Below are 18,302 nucleotides of genomic sequence, written 5' to 3' on the forward strand. Positions count from 1 at the left end.
TATTTCCACTTAACCAAAGCATCCAATTAACCAGCGTTCTCCATTCCATTGACTGAGGCTCACGGCAGGCTGAACACTAGGGGCTGTTGGGCTACTCTCCGCTCTTCTCACACCGGTCCACACAATGAGCCAACTACCCACCCTCATCTCAGCCAAGTCTACCGCTTCCAGTACGGCAGTCTCTACAGACCACGGCCTCCAACACGACCAGAAACTTACAGTACCACTGCAACTGGCCCTCTGCTAAGGATAAGAAGTCCAATTTCAGACTTAGATTTGCCCTCATCATTGCCAAGAAAAGACAAAGTGATGTGAGATGGCATACAGAAAATGCCCAATATTGTGCCCAACATCCAGTATATGCTCCAAAAACACTGGCTGTTCTTATCATCTTTATTAGTATAATAATAACAAACAGACCTTATGCAGAGGTGTGTTCAAATACAAACACCACAATGAGAACTTCAAAATCTGAGACTCAGAGAATAATGTCGGGGGCAAAGTGAGAAGGGGGCTGGGAGAAAAACAGCAGCTGTCGTCTCTTCTGAGAAGCCATTTCAGGTCACCCCACTAACAGAAGTCCCTCCAAATGTACTTCTGTAGCCCCCAGGGAATTGATTTCGCAGGATGGAATTATTTCCCTGAAATAAACAGACAGTCAAAGGTCACTACAACTGGGGCCTAAAAGAAAACAAGCCAGCTGCTGATTTACAGGCAGCCTATGATGCAAGATAGCAAGAGGTCACGGCCCAGGTCCAGTGCAATGGCTTCGGACACACCAGTCCCACAGGGGCAAGGATGGAGGAGGGGGCTCACCTTCCTGTGAGCAAGGTTCCAGCTTGACCAGGCATGGATGGGGACACCTTCAGGAGAGCAGACCCTTGAACCTCTGCTGTCAGCACGCTCTAACCAGTGGCTCTCAGCCCTAGCAGTGCATTACAGTGACCTACAGGTAGGTCACTGATACTCGGGTTCCTTCCCCAGACAGCCTCCTTTGGTTAGCCTGGGGAAAAGTCCAGACGTCAGTGTTTTGAAAAGATCCCAGGTGATTCTCATGCTCAGCCGGGCCTGAGAACTAGTAGCCGCATAGTGGAAAGAACCCACAGTGGGGTCAGGTAGACCCGAGTTTTTAACTCCAATGCCGTCTTGCTTTCTTGAGCAGATCAGCCACTCTGTCTGAGCATCGGTTTCTTTTAACCCTAAAGTGAGGATGATCATCACTCCCCATCACAGTGTTGCTGTGAAAATCGTACAAGATAACGTATGTAAACTGCCTCATCTAGTGTACCTTGCAGAAGGCACACACAAGGTGGTTTCTAAATGTTAACCCCTCCTCATTTCATGTTTCTCTTTTCAAGGTATTCCCATGTGGGATAGGAGTTCTAAGCAGCTCTCAGTTCTAAGGGGTCTCTTGCCTTTCTAAGTGGTTCAAAAAGGGTGGGAGGCTGGGCGTGGTAGCCCACACCTGTAATCTCAGCACTTTGGGAAGCCAAGGCCAGCAGATCACTTGAGGTCAGGCATTCAAGACCAGCCTGGCCAACATGGTAAAACCCCATCTCTACTAAAAATACAAATATTAGCCAGGCGTGGTGGCAGGTGCCTGTAATCCCAGCTACTTGAGTGGCTGAGGCACTGGAATCACTTGAACCTGGGAGGCAGAGGTTATAGTGAGCCCAGATTTTCCACTGCATTCCAGCCTGGGGTACAGAGCGAGACCCTGTCTTGGGGAAAAAAAGTGGGGGTGGGGAGGGAGGTACATCCTTCCTGAAAAGCAGGTATGAACGACACTGCTGACAGAATGGGGTGGTGGATCCCTACACACACATACACCCCTATTGGGTGAAACAGCAAAACTATGTAAAACCTGAGTCACAAGCAGCAAAAGAGAGGAAAATCCAATCTTAAAGATTTGCTTCGCTTTTCCCGTCTAGAAGAAAATCTATCTTGTGTGTGACACTTTCTCAGAAACTCTTTGCCTGTGCTTCTGCCTCCTCCATCAGACCAGGTGAAGTCTTATGCCTGGGTGTACGACACAGGGCTGCTGCACAGTAGGCCCAAGAGAATGGCCATTGAATAGTTAAGCTCCTTGGGGGCAGAGGTAGACATTTGTAGACCAACAGTGCTCATAACATCCACACGTGGTAATCCCCTAAACAGGCATTTCATAAGTATACCAGAACTTTGATTCCAAGCAACTAGCAGAAAAGGATAAAAAGGCACACTGGGCATTCAGGAGGCAGCTGCCCCAAGTCCAGTGGCCACGAGCAGCAGTATCACAGCAGTTCAGGATTTTCAGGTCTTACAAGGAGTATAAACATGGGCAAGTGACTTAATTTTCTGTGCCTGTTTATCCATCTGAAAAATGGGGATGATAATGGTGTTCACCTCTTAGGGTTACCATGGGGATGAATTCAGGTCAGTGACTGACATGCTTAGACTACTGCCTGGCAAGTAATTGCTGCTATGTAATTGTTTGCCACTATTATTACTCCATGATTGGATAACAAGAAAGAGACCTCGAGTTTCAGGTCCAAATAGGAGCCCTCCATTTATCACAAGAGAAGGTATAGACTACAGAAAATGGTGTGGTGTATCCCCAAATGAATACAGCAGCTAGCTTCCCGTTGTCCAGAGCTGTGTTCTCAAAATAACATATGGACTTCCCCCATCACATTCACTTGAGTTGCTTCGTTAAAATGCAGAAGATACTCAGGTGTCCCTAAGTCCCACCCCAACCCTGTTGAATCAGAATCAGACTCTCTGAGGTCAGTGACAAGGATGGCATATTTTAACAGGTGCACCTAGGAGACTCCCATATCCCTGAAAATTTAAGAGCCACTGGATTGAATAAGCTCCTTACCTAAAGCATCTATGTCTGTTTGCTCATCACTATATACCCGGAGCCTCGCATAGCACCCAGCCTGTAGTCCATGCTTGACAAATATCAGATGAATCCACTCCATGGTTTCAACTCTAGAAGTATGTGTTCCATTTGTTTGCAGGCCCATTATGTGTTAGGCTCATGCAAAGCAATGCTGATTCAGGCAATTTCATTCATTCTAAAAATCGTTACTGGGTGCTTAGTGCATACCAGAAACTGTTCTAGACACTGGAGATACAACAAATGTGATGAACGAGGTTGCTCAGAAATATAATACTTTATAGATCATAATGCGTGCTGTGGAGCTAATAAAGCAAGGTAAGGGGCCAAGTGTGTGCCACATCCTCATTCAACCCAGTGTCTACAGCAGCACTAGTCCTGCCCAGCAGAACTTTCTATGATAACGGAAATGATCTATTCTGCAACATCCCATGATAGCCACTAGCCACATGGGGCTACTGGGCACTTAAAATGTGCCTGGTGCCACCGAGGAACTGAATGTTTTATTTAATTTAATTATAATTAATTTTAACTTTAATAGCCATATGTGACCCTATCAGACAGTGTAGGTCAAGAGGCAAAGAGGCAGATATGTGAGCTGGAAATTACAACACAAGGTAATATGAGCTATAAGGAGGGGAAGACAGAGCACCATGTGCTATATCAAATGCCTCTCACCCAATTACCAGATGCCCTAATGTTCTCTGGCTCTGGGAATTGAAAGAACAAGGTCAGGTACGAGGCATTGTGCTTGGGCTGGAATTTTTACAGCCCATGAGCAGTTGAAAATGGTATGCAGCCCAGCCAAGCCCCAGAGACTGCAGCTCAGGATCACACCATCATCTGCAAAGCCAGGCCACAGCTGCCAAAGGGATCTCTTTCCTCCCGTCATTCTGCTGATGGTCATTTTGTCCTTGGCTACAACGTCCCACTGGGCCCGAGACACTGCAAGGATTTTATGAGATTTCTTCGCTTTAAGCGTAAGCACGATTACAAGCCTCCTAAATTCCACCGGAAAATTGGTGGCTAATCCAAACATTTCATAAAATTAGAACTCACTGTGGGGCTGAATGGAATTCAGACTGTGCTGCCACCAGAGAAATACAAAATATTCATTATAATTTTTTCCTTCATGAGCTGTTTGAAGAAGCAAGTGCTTTTTCTGCTTGAAGCAGAGGGGTTGGGGGAAAGGAAGAGTTTTTGTTTTTGTTTTGTTTTCTCTGCGGTTTGCAAAAAGCATCACCAGATGAAAAAGTAAGGAATCCTGCCTGACTCCCCGATCCCTCAGCTAGCAGGAATAATAACAAACCATCCCAATCTTAACTGTTCTTGCCTTTATAAAGGCAGTGTTTTTCCTGGAAAATGGGATTTTTTTTCCCGGAAAATTGGATTTTTGCTCCTTAATTTTTTTCTTAGGCTTCAGCCCTAGAATTTTTATATCCTGAGATCTCATTAGCAGAGGAGATACTGCAATCATTCATGCATGCGTATCAGCAATATTTACTTGCCAAGCACTGTTCTAGGCACTTGGGGTACATCAGTAGGCAAAACTGATGGAAACCCCTGGCCTGGTGGAGCTTGCCTTTTAGTAGAGGAAGACAAACAGAAGAGAATCCAGCAACTGCCACTTTGAAACAATTTTGGTGCAAGGCATGAAGATTCATAAAATGCAGTTTCTAGAAGGGGCTTGAATGTAAGCTGCAAGGAAGGGAGCAGAAACGTCATCTGTCTCACGATGGCTGTCTCCCTACCATCTAGAGTGGTATCTCACACAAAGAACGTAATCAATAAATATCTGTTAAATGGCCAGGTGTGGTGGTTCGTGACCATAACCCCAGCACATTAGGAGGCTGAGGCAGGTGGATCACCTGAGGTTAGGAGTTCGAGACCAGCCTGTGCCCCGTCTCTACTAAAAAATACAAAAGTCAGCTAGGTGTGGTGGTGCCCACCTGTAGTCCCAGCTACTCGGGAGGCTGAGGCAGGAGAATTGCTTGAACCCGGGAGGTGGAGGTTGCAATGAGCCAAGATCACACCACTGCACTCCCACCTGGGCGACAGAGCCAGACTCCATCTCAATAAATAAATAAATAAATAAATATCTGTTGAATGGATAACAAATTCTAAAACAAAAATCTGGCCCAGAGCGCTCATCTTACAGATAAGTTAGCTGAAACCATGGAGGGACATGTCTTGCCCAAGGTCACACAGCTTAAGTTGTGGCAGTGATGGAACCAGCAGTCAAGTCGCCCAACATACGCAGACTCATAACAGTCCACAGCCATTCAACAAATATTTATTGCATTCTGACTGCGTGCCAGGCACTGAACTAGGCGCTGGGAGGAAATAAATGAGTAAGACGTAGAGCGACTGGGATCATGAAATTAAGTTCTTCACACTGCTATTTTCCCAAGCACGGAGGCAACTTCTCTGTGCTTTAAGTCCGGCTCCAACAGTGGTTGTAATCGTGAACGCTGAAGTCAGACGGTCCAGCCCTACATCCTGTGATCCCGGCTCTGAGACTTTGGGCAAGCGGTTGGACTTCCTCTAAGCCTCTGCTTCCTCATCTACAAAATGAATGTGATAATAATACAGGTTTGAAGGTGAAAAAGCGGGAAATAGTTAGAATAGTGCCTGGTGCACACTGATCACTCAATGATTCCTGCTATTAGGGTTGTCAGGGGAAGGATGCTCCCTCTGCCCTGGACCTTCCTGCACAACCAAATAAGTGGAGACTTCCACTTCATTTTTCTCCTCTCTAGGATCTCTACTACCTGCTTCACGCCCACACACTCATTCGCTTCCTCCCTCAGTATTCCATTTGGTCCTGCCTGAAAAACAGATACCCACAAACCATGAGGAAGATGCAAAATGAGGTTCTCCTCAGGGCAGCAAGCACGTCACTGCCCTGTCTCTCCAGGCAAACACGTTCACGGCTGGGCTTTGAGCTCACCAGAGAAACAGACCATTAGCCTCCTCCCTGCATGGCTTCTGCTAATAAAAGAAAGCGTTCACTTCCAAATCTACTAAGAATCACACAAGGTAATTATCTTGCCTCAAGGACCACTGAGAGCTTCTAAGGTTTGCTGGTATCTGTCTTAATTGATACTGAGAAAGCCCAGGCTGCCTAACGGATGTGTTTGATAGAAAGTAATAACATTCTGAGAGATTAAAGAAGAAAAAAAAAATACAACAAGAAATCAGTCTCCTTAAAAGGACCAGCAAGGAGGGATAAATGTGGACCACAAAGACTGAGGATCTTCAAATGCCAGGGTTAGATGTACACTCTAGAAGCAAGAGGTGGGTGAACTCATTGGGGCAATATCTTACTCTCTGTTGCCTCCCCCTGTGCCTAGCACAGTGCTATTCGAATAAATATTTTTAAACCAGCTACCTGAGAGAGGCAGAAGGGAACACCTGCCACAAGAAAAATTAACAGTTATTTCTACTCTTTCCTGGGAAGCAGTCTAGGCTCATAATTTCAAGCTCAGACAGACATGGGTTGCCTTCCTGCCATCATCCCCAAATTACAAACAGTGGGGCCCTGGGCCTCAGTTACCTCTGGGCAAAGTCAGGTGACAGCATCTATCTCATAGAATGGTTCTAAGAGTTCGGCGAGATGACACGGGCAATGCACTCAGCACAGGGCCTGGCAAATAAAGTGCTCAGTAAAGGTTAGCTTTATTTGTTCATCATCAAGGATGAAAGAGTAGCAAACATATGAGTCAAGTCTTCCCTTTAAGTGAGACTGCAAAAACATCCCTTCCCCTGGGGACAGGGCTCTCTTAAGTCTTTTCCTCATCCCTGGAATCTTGCCTCTAGCCTACCTGTCACCCAGGATCAAGAAGCCAAGCTCTCCCGCGTGCTCAATGTGCCCAATCACTGCTACAGCCTTGGGAAGACTAAGTGGTGTCCCCAGAGAGATCCTGAGAGCAGAGGCAGCCACGAGCCTCTGGCCTCACTGGGACCAAAAGCAAAGTCCCTTTAAAGTCTAAACATTTAAGGAATGAGCAAAGATTCTTCTGAGCAGCCCAGCAGAACATGAGCTTACCCTCCTCTGAATCATAAATAACAACAAATAACACTGCTTGACAACTGGCTTCATGTCAGGCACTGTTCTCAGCATGTGTGTGGCCCATGAGTCCTTGTGACGACCTAGGAGTTCAGTTCTATTACCAGCCCATTTTACAGATGACAAAACTGAGAGGTTCTTTGAGGATGAGCACTTTCTTTTTTTTTTTTTTCCTTTTCTTTTCTTTTATTTGAGACAACTTCTCGCTCAGGCTGGAGTGCGGTGGTATGATCATAGATTACTGTGGCCTCCAACTCCTGGGCTCAAGCAATCCTCCCATCTTGGCCCCCCAAGTAGCCAGGACTACAGGGGCAGGCCACCATGCCCGGCTAACTTTTTAATTTTTTCATAGAGACAGAGGAGTCTCACTGTGTTGACCAGGCTGGTCTAGAGCTCCTGGCCTCAAGCGATCCCCCTGCCTTGGCCTCCCAAAGTGTGGGATTACAGGCAGGAGCAACCACACCCAGCATGGGTGAACATTTTCTGTCTCACATAGAGTCTAGTTCAGAAGCCACCTCATACACATGTTTAAGAAAGCCCTGGCTGCCTGGAGCTGAACAGAATGCATTCACATCCCACAGAACCAGAGAGCAGGGAAGGTGAGCAGACCTCCCTAAACGTAGACTGACAATCTACATAGGGAGAGTCTCCGTACACTTGCAAAGTGGGTATGAGAATGGAAGATACTTCCGCTTTCCCCAGCAAGGAGTCCTTCTGCCAAAAAACAAGCAACAGGAAATGAAGGCTGTCAGGGAATCCTAGGATCTCTTCCTATGGGTTGGAAGGAACCCTTAAGGACATTTTTGTCTCAGCCCCTCAATTTACAAGTGAAGCAAGCGTGCTCGACAAAGCGGCACCTACTGTGTGCAATGCCCCGTGCCCAGGCTGCTGCAGGGACAGACATGGCAGAGACCCCATCCTGCCTTTCCAAAGAGTCCTCCTTCCAAAACTTAGATTTACAGACCATTCACTGTTGGCAACACACTTTTCTAAGAACTCGACATACAATTTGTTAACCCTGCAACTCCCATTTCACAGATGAAGAAATCGAGTCACAGCTGACTATCTCAAGGTTACACAGGAGGTTCACGTTCTTTCAAATCCAGGAAGCCTAGCTCTAGATTATCTCTTTTCTTTTTCTTCTCCAGATTCTCTCTTTTCTTCTTCTTCTTTCTTTTTTTTTTTTTTTTTTTATGCAGAGACTCATTCTGTTGCCTAGGCTGGAGTGCAGTGGTGTGATCTCGGCTCACTGCAACCTCCGCCTCCCAGGTTCAAGTGATTCTCCTGCCTCAGCCTACTGAGTAGTTGCGCCACCAGTAGTACTGGTGTGCGCCACCGTGCCTGGCTAATTTTGTATTTTTAGTAGAGACGGGGTTTCGCCATGTTGGTCAGGCTAGTCTCAAACTCCTGACCTCAAGTAATCCACCCACCTCGGCCTCTCAAAGTGCTGGGATTACAGGAATGAGCCACCACGCCCGCTTCCCTTTTCAATGTGTAGATTGGACGGTCCACTTCCCTTCCATGATCCTGTAGAAGACTGGGATAGGAGTGACCTTTGGCAGTTGAGGTGAACCGCACATGAGCTGAGCCTAGTTCATGGTGAAATGGCAGCAGCCAGCAAGGCTTCGTTTGAACCTGCTGCAATCGAGCATCTTTGTGGCCCTTGAGCCACATGAATAATGGGAGCCTGACACAGGCAGAAGTGAATGGGGTCCCACTGGAGATACTAAGAGAAGCAGCGGCTACCTTTTTTAAACACGGAAATTGCCCTTCAGCCAAATAGATGAAAGTTGAGCCCTAAGCCATTCACCATTCCCCGCCCTTCCAAGGAAGGAGCTAACACCTACCACAGCCTCCTCTTAGCACTTCCCCCTGGAAATCTCAATATCTCTAATGAAACTAAGCGAAGTGGAATTCTTTTCTCAAATTTAAAAGGCAAATCATGATGGTGTTTTTTCAAGACATACATTAACTCCGCACCCCAGCCGGTTTACCATTCTTAAAGTACTTGATTTACAATCCAGAAAGAAATGTTTTGAAAACCTTGCAGACGCATTTTGCATCTAAACCTTGCAGGCTCTGCAGAGCTGATTACCCGGGCTTCTCAGATGGAGGGCTGGACTCTCCGAAGGAAGCCGGGCCAGTGTGGGAGTAGCCCAAGGAGGCTACTGAGAGCTGAAAAACTACCCACCTGGAGCAGCCTCCAAGGGTGGGGAATGGGTTTGGGATGGGCTTGAGCCGCCTCTCCAGCTGCGGTGCAGAGCTGTCACTGAGAAGCACCGGGCAATGCTGTGCACACAATGCTAAGGGGAGGCGTGATCCAGACAAGGAGGAGGATGGAGCCCCAGGGCCTTCCCTGATGACTCCTGCCTTCACAGAACTCTCCCTTCTCAGGATTGCTGGTGCTTCTTCCCGCAATTGTTCATTCGATCATTCATTCATTCTTACTGAGCACCCACTAGATGCCTAGCACTGGGCTACAGGCTGGGCTGCAGTGACGAGTGAGACAGACAGCAGCCCTGCTGCCTTTCTAATAGACAAGGAAGAATGGAGCCTACACATAGTCCAATACACACTCTCCATGTGCTCAGAAGGACACAAGACATGGGGCTGAAACAAAGGAGTAAGGAAGTGGTGGTCTGAAGACCCAAGCAGGAGCCTCGAAGGACATGGTAAATTCAGACTTTGGTTCCCATGCAACCCATGGGAGGATTTTAAGCATGAAGAGCCATGAGCCAAGATAAGAAGGTCACTGGGTACTCCACCCTAGCACTTCTCCCTGAAACAGTAATATTAGCTCTAGTTTTCAAGAACCTACTATGCACCAGGCTCTGTGCTGGAAGCTTCCAAATCCTATTTCTGATGGCAATCTCACTCGGTAGGATATTTCACACTTGGTAGGATATTTCATAGCTGCATTTTCCAGATGAGTAAACAGAAGCCAGAGAAAATGAGCAGCTTACCTGGGACCATCTAGCTCCTGGCTAGCAGGACAGAATTTGAACCCAAGTCTGTCTGATTTGACAGCTGGGATTTCTTCTTCCACACCTCATTCCTTTTTTCTTTTTCTTTTTTTTTTTTTTGAGATGGAGTCTGCCTCTGTCACCCAGACTGGAGTGCAGTGGCACAATCTTGACTCACTGTAACCTCTGCCTCACAGGTGCAAGCGATTCTCCTGCCTCAGCCTCCCGCGTAGCTGGGATTACAGGCATGCGCCACCATGTCTGGCGCATTTTTATACTTTTAGTAGAGATGGGGTTTCACCATGTTGGCCAGGCTGGTCTCAAACTCCTGACCTCCGGTGATCCACCTGCCTCGGCCTCCCCAAGTCCGGGGATTGCAGGCGTGAACCAACGCACCCGGCCTCGACACCTCATTTCTATACTCAGATTATTGCATTGTTCTCAGATTATTCCAGATGTCTGAATCTAATAGCCCCAACTAAATTCGAGGTATCTCAGTGGCAGGACTTGTAATATCCTCCTCTGAAAGTCCCTATGGTGCTGGACATATTAAATAAGCACATATTAAATACATCTATCTGGTTTATTGCTAGATTGAAAAGAAGAGCAGGTGTGTTGAGCCCCAATATGGAGATGTTATATCTTTTTTATGGGGAAGCTTCAGCCACAGAGTATTGACAAGTGGTAGCTAAGAAGAAGAAGAAAGCAAGCTACCACCAGGGCTGCCAAGCAGGGATGTGCAGATCACACACGTACAAGGCACCAGCCAATGCACAGGTGAATGGGCCCCAGCCCACGTCGTTCTCACAGAGCCACTAGTCAGAGAGGGGCTGCTTCTGGCCAGGACAGAAGCCTTTTCGTATGTATCCACCTAGAGGAGGCCTTTTTAAAATTAGCGTCAAGGTGCCTTGTAGAGTAGCAATGGCCCTGGCTGCATCTATTGTGCACCTACTGCATGCCAGGCACCAGGCAAAAGGCTTAGCTATGTCACTTTGGCGCTTCCTCTCAACAATCCATAAAAGAAGAACTATCGTGAGCCACAGCAAAGAATCCAGAGGTTAAAAATTAGTAACTAGCCCAAGGTCACACAGCTATCAAGGGGTGGGCTGGCATATGGACACAGGCAGCCTGGCCCTGGGGCTCTGTATGTTGACCATGGTTGGCAGGATATTGTCTTCGCTTCTTTCACAAAATGAGTGTGAGATTTCTGTGGAACCAGAGGTTGCAATCTTAGAGGCCTGAGAGATACAGGCTTCCACCGCTTTCCCACTCTCCATCCTGCGCCCTCCTTTTTAAAGTTATTACCAGCTTTATTGAAATGTAATTCACATATGATACAATTCACCCATTTAAAGTGCACAATTCAGGGTTTTTTAGTACATTCAGAGTGGTGCAACCATCATCACAATTTTAGAACATTTTCAGCATCCCCCAAAAAACTCCATACCCATTAGCAGCTACTCCCCATTTACTCCCAGCCCCACCCCCAGGCCCACTCATCTACACTCTGTCTGTATGGATCTGTCTCTTGTGGACATTACATACAAATGGAATCTGTGGCCTTTTGTGTCTGGCTTCCTTCACTGTGCATAATGTTTTCAAGGCTCATCCACGCTGTCGCATGTATTAAGTACTTCATTTCTTTTTACTGCTGAATAACAGTCCAAAAATATTCCATAAATAAAATTATGGAATAGATCATAAATAATATTGCACAAATGAAATGGACGTGCCACATTTTATTTATCCATTCATCAGTTCCTTCCACTTTGGGGCTTTTATTAATAATAATGCTCTATGGACGTTTGTGTATAAGTTTCTGTGTGGACATATGTTTGCATTTCTCCTGGGTAAACCTAGAAGTGGAACTGCCCAGCCCTGGTTTTCACATGCAGTTAAAAGTTTACCGAAGAGTTTCACTGTAAAGCCAACATCTGGCTGCTCCTGGGCTGTTTCCAGGGAATTTTATCAATTCAGCCAGACTCCATTCACGGTGGGTCATCTGGCCCGGCCCCTCCTACTCTGAGGCCTCGGATCCTCTCATTCCTGTACTCTACAATGTCGTCTGGGCCAGTACGATGATAAATGCATTCTGCTTTAAAGCAGATACTTCACAAATCATAACTTACAGATGCTCCAGGACTTTCATGTGGGAAAGACAAATGAGACTTCTGCTGTCTGACTCTGGAGCCACTGAGGACAGGAAGCCACAGCCAGAAACCTGACAAACCCTGGATATACATCTCTCCCTAACAAATGCATGTGCAAACGTAACAGAAGGGGAATTCGTGCAGAGAAGGGTCTGCCTGTCTTTTCAGACTTTACTCTGTAACCTGCCATTCATTTCCAACCATTGTCTTTCCTTACCTACAAATCTGAAGTTCCTTGAGGTCTGGAAAGATAACGTACAACTTCTACATCTCCCAAGATATTCTCTCACTCAATGTATTCACTTCAGTTCCATCCTACAAGCCTCTGTTGAGGACCTACTATGTGCTTGGCACCACGCGAGGCATTGACAATAAGTAGCTATGCAGGATGGATTCAAGACACACAGGACACAGCGACACACAAGATACCTTGACTCAAACCCTTATCTCCTGCTGCTTCCCAGGAGGAAGCAAGATCAACACATACTGGCATGGTGTGGGGGCATTTTTGTCTACAGGCAGGGAAGTGAACCCGCTTACCCCTCAAAGCCCCCTAGGGACTCCAGGGTCTGAGGCTGCTTGGGAAACAAAGAACTCTGTGTGTGTCCAGGTGAAGAGCTCCCTGACCTGATTCATTAAAACAAGCTCCTCCAGGTCCAACAAACAGACCAAAAAACAGACGGCTCACCAGAAGCAGGCAAATCTCATCTCCCTAACTTGGCTCTGATTCTTATCTTCCCAACTCAACTCTTGCAAAAACTCCCTGCTCCAAGCCAGCACACCAAACTGATGGGCTCAAGGCCCACTGTGATCAGAACCCAGCTCAGACACCTCTAGAGGGAGAGTTAAGGTCAAGGTCTCTGCATTCACATTGCCCGGGTCCAGGCCTGGCTCTGCTGCTGCCTGTGACCTTGAGCAAGCTAGTTAACATCTCTGGGACTTCAGGTTCTTCATCTGGAAAATGGGATGATAGCAGAATTGTTATGAGGATTAAATCAGTTAACATGCACCTAGCATGTTATAAGCACTCAAGAAGTATTAGTTGCTATTATTTGCATTAGCATCAATTATTATTATTACCCCCATCCTACCTTACTAATCCTGCCCTCCCATTGTGTCCCAGCACAAACCTTGCATTCCAAGTCACCTGGAATATTCACCTTCCCCCAAACACAAGTGAATGAATGCCTTGGAAAGCCTCACATTTCAATCATCTGAAACCCAAATCAAGGGTTATTTTCAATAGCACTTGTCCTCCCATTAGCTGGAGAACACTTTCTAATCCCACAGTATGCCCTGGCCCCTCCTCTAGATCCCCTTCCGGAAGGGTGGGGGATCACTCCATGGCTGCTCTTCTGGCACCATTAGCAAAGAACCGCACCCAAATCCAGAGGTCACCAGCTGTGCAACATTAAGGAAGGTTCTCAATTCCTCTAGCAGCAACGGGTTTCCAAACAAACTCGTTTGGAAACTGGTCAGACACCATCCAGCTGTCTGACCCTTGGCAAGTTACCTCACCTCCCTATGTGTCATTTTCCCCATCTGTAAAATGGGTCTCACTACTTTACACCTCACAGGGTTGCTGTGAAGGTTAAGTGAGGGAAAATGTCTCTAAAGCACTTAGCACAGTGCGAGGTACCACAAGCTCTCAAAATATCAACTGGTAGTAAATAATGGTAGCAGCAGAAATATGATTCTGTCCAGGATCAAACTCAGTTTGATGAGCTAAGCTTCAATGAGCTGTCATCCAACTTGAAAATCACCTGAAACAATCGAATCCTCTATGGAAGAGTTACTCATGCCTAGTAACTACTTCCGCCTTCTCTTTCACCAGGCTGGAAGCTCCCTGAGTCTTACTCATTTCTATGTCTCAGCGTTTAACATGGTGAGTAGCATATGGCAGATGGTAATAAATCTTCGTTGAACTGAACAGAATTAGTTCAATGTTTGTAAGTACATTTCATCTTTGCTACTAGATTATAAGTTCTTTAAGAGTGAGGCCCATATCTTTCTCCAGTAAAGATTTATTAAATGAGTGATGGAAAAATACCAAACCAAGAATCAGGTTTCTAAGATCAAGCTCAGTCATTCAACAGCTGTGCAACCTCGACAAAGTCACTTAACACTTCTGCTCCTTATTGGTCCCGCCTCGAAGATGAGAAGTTTGAACCACATGTTTGCCATGGTCCCTTACATTCTAAAACTGGATTTGGGCCTTAGCTGCAACATGGCACTTCTGCCACCATGCATGTGACGTCAACACACCCTCTGGCTTGGCAGGCCAGCTTGCTAATTTACCTCCCTGATTTGCAGTTTTCCAGCAGGGGGCTATGAATAGCTTTGGGCCAGTGCTTAAAACACCCATTTTTGGTCAAAACACTTGGCTTGCTAGGTGAGGATGCCCCATCACCCAAGCTAATGCTCTAGTGGCCGGGGGCAGCAGGGCAGACTGTGGGGGAGGGGCACACACTGACCACCAGTCCTGCCACTCCCATCCCATACTCCCTGCCAGGGACCCTGCCTCCAGCTCACACCATACCACCTACTGCTCACTAGAGACAACCTGGTACAGGGAGGAAGTCGAACTTGGCCCCTTGATACAGAGGTGATCACAGGACATAAAATTGTGTGGTTTTGTTTTTTTTGTTTTTTTTTTTTTTTTGCAATGCTTTGTGTGGCCCGCAGGTCCAGGGAGCTTAGCTCAAAGAAAATGCATGCTGAATTATGACACAGAGGCTCACCCGACAGGCCTGCCCAAAACTGTATCAAAACAAAAGTTGTGCAATAAACAAGGCCCAAATTCAAGACTTGAGAAATGCATTCAGATCCTATCTGAATCTGGCTAATTATCTCACCTTCCTATGGACACACCTCCCTAATTAATTTGATATTTATTTTATTACTCTGAAAAGTTGATTATTTCTTCTATCTCTCTCTGCATGATACAATGCATTGTGTCTCTCTCATGGTCTTAAAAGCTAATGAAATCCTAAAATGAGATGAGAAAAAAAAATCTGCTCAAAGGAGGAACTAAATTGATTAATGTCCCCTTTTGAGGTTTTATATAGATCACTATATTCAGTTCTCACAAGTCCATGAAGTTGGTACTCTTAGTAGCTCGTTTTACCGATGAAGAAGCTGAGGTTTCAAAAAGTCGCATAGCTTGCCAAAAGACACAAAGCTAGTAGGGGATAGATCAAGGATTTGAATGTAAGCCAGGGCTCTTAGCCTTTCTGCAAGAGTGCCTCATTTTTGAGCTTGTTCATCTCTGGAACAAGCCACTCTGAGTCCTGGTCTCACGGACATGCTTTAGCAGAGGCCGCAAGACTGCAGGAGGATGCCTGGATGGCGCACACGGTCGCACCAGCTGACTCCAAGCATCTCATTCTGCACTTTTCTTCAGAACTGCCTTTAGCGGCACATAGAAAATGATGCTGTGTTGTGTTGTGTTTTATTCAGAAGGTCCTTCCAGGTATGCAATTAAAAACCACCACATCCTCATTTTTTTGAAACTTCTCTGCTCTCTGAAAAGAGCCCCTGCTTTCAACAGGGATGTTGATTTCACAGCATTTCATAGAGCCCCGTACCCGGCACCTGTCTTGGGCCACTCACATTAGTAAAATACGTTAGAACCACTGCTCCTCTTGAGAGACGCTGTAAAAGGCACTGATGCAAATGAAAATAAAGCATCACTTCAAAATTCTACCCAAAGATCAAAAGGCTAAATTAAGATAGCGCCCTTTCAGTTCTCCTCAACTGCACCTTCAAAGCAAGTTATGAATGTTTAGCACATCATCGGTACCAGAAGAAAACTCCAAGTTCATATTTTAGATGAAAATTTCTTGCTGCTCTTAACAGGTTCTGAGTCACCAGGCACTGTATGGGCAAGAACAACTCGTTGACCAATTTCTTGTGTGTTTGGTGTTATTTTCTGTTCAGCCAGTCACAGGAAATTCTCCACTTGACAATTCCTGTTTCTCACTTAAGTTCTTAACACCATCCGTGAGCAGTGTGCTCGGCAGGGGGAGGACAGGGGGGCCAAGGAGGACTTCCCTTCCCCAAACCTCAGTTTTCCCATCTGTTTTATGCAAGGTTTTCACCCAGGGATCTGGCTAACATTCTATAAGCTTAGCTATCAAGGAGAAAGCAGCCCCGTGAATAAATGAAGCATTTTAGAGACTGCCAGTTTCTGGGCGTGGGTCTGATGCCAGATTTAAAATCTTTATATAATTTTGGGGTAAAACTAGTGATTTAGCTGAAATTAATAGCACAATGGGAAACTGAACTAGGGTTGAACAATAACACAGCGGGACTTCAGACCTGTGGCTGGTAAAGAAGCCTCTCTCGTTCTCAGGGCGCCCCCTCGCGGCCTCTTGACTAAATCCTGACGGAATGTTCAGTTTCTGCAAATAAGAGAAAGACATCCCCCAAAGAGAAAGGCGGACTGCTGCCTACTGATGCAAATGCCTTTCACTCTAACCTAGTCTGTGGATCAGGCAGTTCGAAGAACGCCTGACAGGAAGTCCCACTGACGCTCAGAAAGGCATCTGCCATAAGACAAGGGTTCGTTCTTTAGAAGGGTCTGAGGCAGTGCCCCAGCATTTAGACTTTGGGGTCCCTTCACAGACCCCAGGCACACCCTTACCACTTCAACAACCCCTCATAGTCTCACATTCTCAACCTGCAACTCGAACTGCGTCTGTTTTTCATTATTCTGCTTCCCACCTTCCCAGTGCGATTCTTCAGCAGCTATTAAGACAACATGAGCAGGGAGCTAAGCTTAGTTTTTGCTTATTCAACATCCAGCCTGGGGAATATCACCTCAGAAGAAAAGCATGAATGAAGCGCACATGTCCCAGCCTCTTCTTCCACAAACCTGAAAATGCCTTCATCAGAGGCCACCCCTACAACCCGCCCCTGTAACAATTTCATCCTACAAAAATGGCACCTGCCCAGAGTGAATTCTCAACTACTTGCTTGCTGTAGAATTTATTACAGAGCTAGCTTTAAAAAGAAATGTACATCTCAAATTTCCAATTAATTGATAACAGATTTTTTTTTAAAATAACGTTATGGGATGAAGTTATATAGACTCAAACACCGAATCTGAGAAATGGGTTGGGAGGACATTATCCAGATATCCAGATATTTGAGAATTTGGGGACTGAACTTTGCTGACTTGGCACCCCCATTTTTTTCACAGAACTGTCCCTGCCCAAATGCAAAAGAAACATGTCAATATTAAGCTGCTATTTGACAGCTCATTTTCCTTTTTTCCTGCAGTCATTTGTTGTTTATAAGCAACCCTGAGCCCCCAAAACACTCCCAAAAGTGCACACAAGAAGCCCCATAACTAGTTTCTGACTTTGGCCCTAAATCGATTAAAATACATCTGATCTGTTTCAAATCAAAGAACCATGTTAATTTTCTGCCACACACCACACAAAATCTTTCTGCAACAGTCAGTCACTTTGAACCCAACTCTCTAGCCACAAGCAGTGTGGATTTCAAGGGCCTGTTCTGCAGAAGTGAAAATAACAACAAACCAAGGCTGGGACAAGGCAGACAGACCCCAAGGCACTCAAAGCACTTCTTGTAGCTGTGCAAATGGTGCCAGGACCCTGGCAGGGTGTCAGCTGTCACAAGAGCAGCGGGGCCAGACCCCTTCAGCAGTTTGGTAGCCCTGCAACCAGGAGCTGAAACGCAATTGAGCCGGCTGCAACTAAGCACAGCTATCTGTGTAGCTACACATGCCTTGGACATTTCACTCCTCCCAAAGCCACAATGCAAACTGTTAGAATCCTCAGACTTGCAGTAGTCTTTATTTTTGCTCCCTAACCTTGTCTCAAAAACAGGCAGGAGTCGCCCTCCCTTGCAGCCACAGCATCATCAGGGCAATGCAGAGTCTGAGTGGGAGGATGCAGAGCAAGGGGCTGCGGGCAGATGGGTGCAAGGGGGTAGGGACACCTACAAAACACGGGACTTGAGGGGCTAAAAACACGGGACTTGAGGGGCTAGCTCCTAGCTGGGAATGTGGTTATTTGGAGAGTTGTGGAAATAAGGCATTTCGGGGCATGGTCTGAATGTGTGCCTGCGAGGGAGACCCCGGCCGTCCCAACGCTGCAAAATGTTTGCAAATCTAAAACATTCCTTTGCTGCTGGGATTAAATTTTTTAAAACAAACCAAAAAATAAAATAAAATATGTGCAGACAGGATGTAACAAGTGTTTCAGGACAGA

At 46.2% G+C, this 18,302-nt stretch overlaps 1 protein-coding gene across 1 annotated transcript in view; it reads right to left on the reverse strand.

Annotated features, from left to right (window-relative positions):
- NUAK1 (NUAK family kinase 1) overlaps window positions 1–18,302 on the reverse strand; it is a 76,418-nt gene that overhangs the window by 57,401 nt on the left and 715 nt on the right. The gene's annotated exons all lie outside the window — the stretch shown is intronic.

Source organism: Macaca mulatta, chromosome 11 (assembly GCF_049350105.2).
Source record: "Macaca mulatta isolate MMU2019108-1 chromosome 11, T2T-MMU8v2.0, whole genome shotgun sequence".
In the NCBI taxonomy this organism is placed as follows: Eukaryota; Metazoa; Chordata; class Mammalia; order Primates; family Cercopithecidae; genus Macaca; species Macaca mulatta.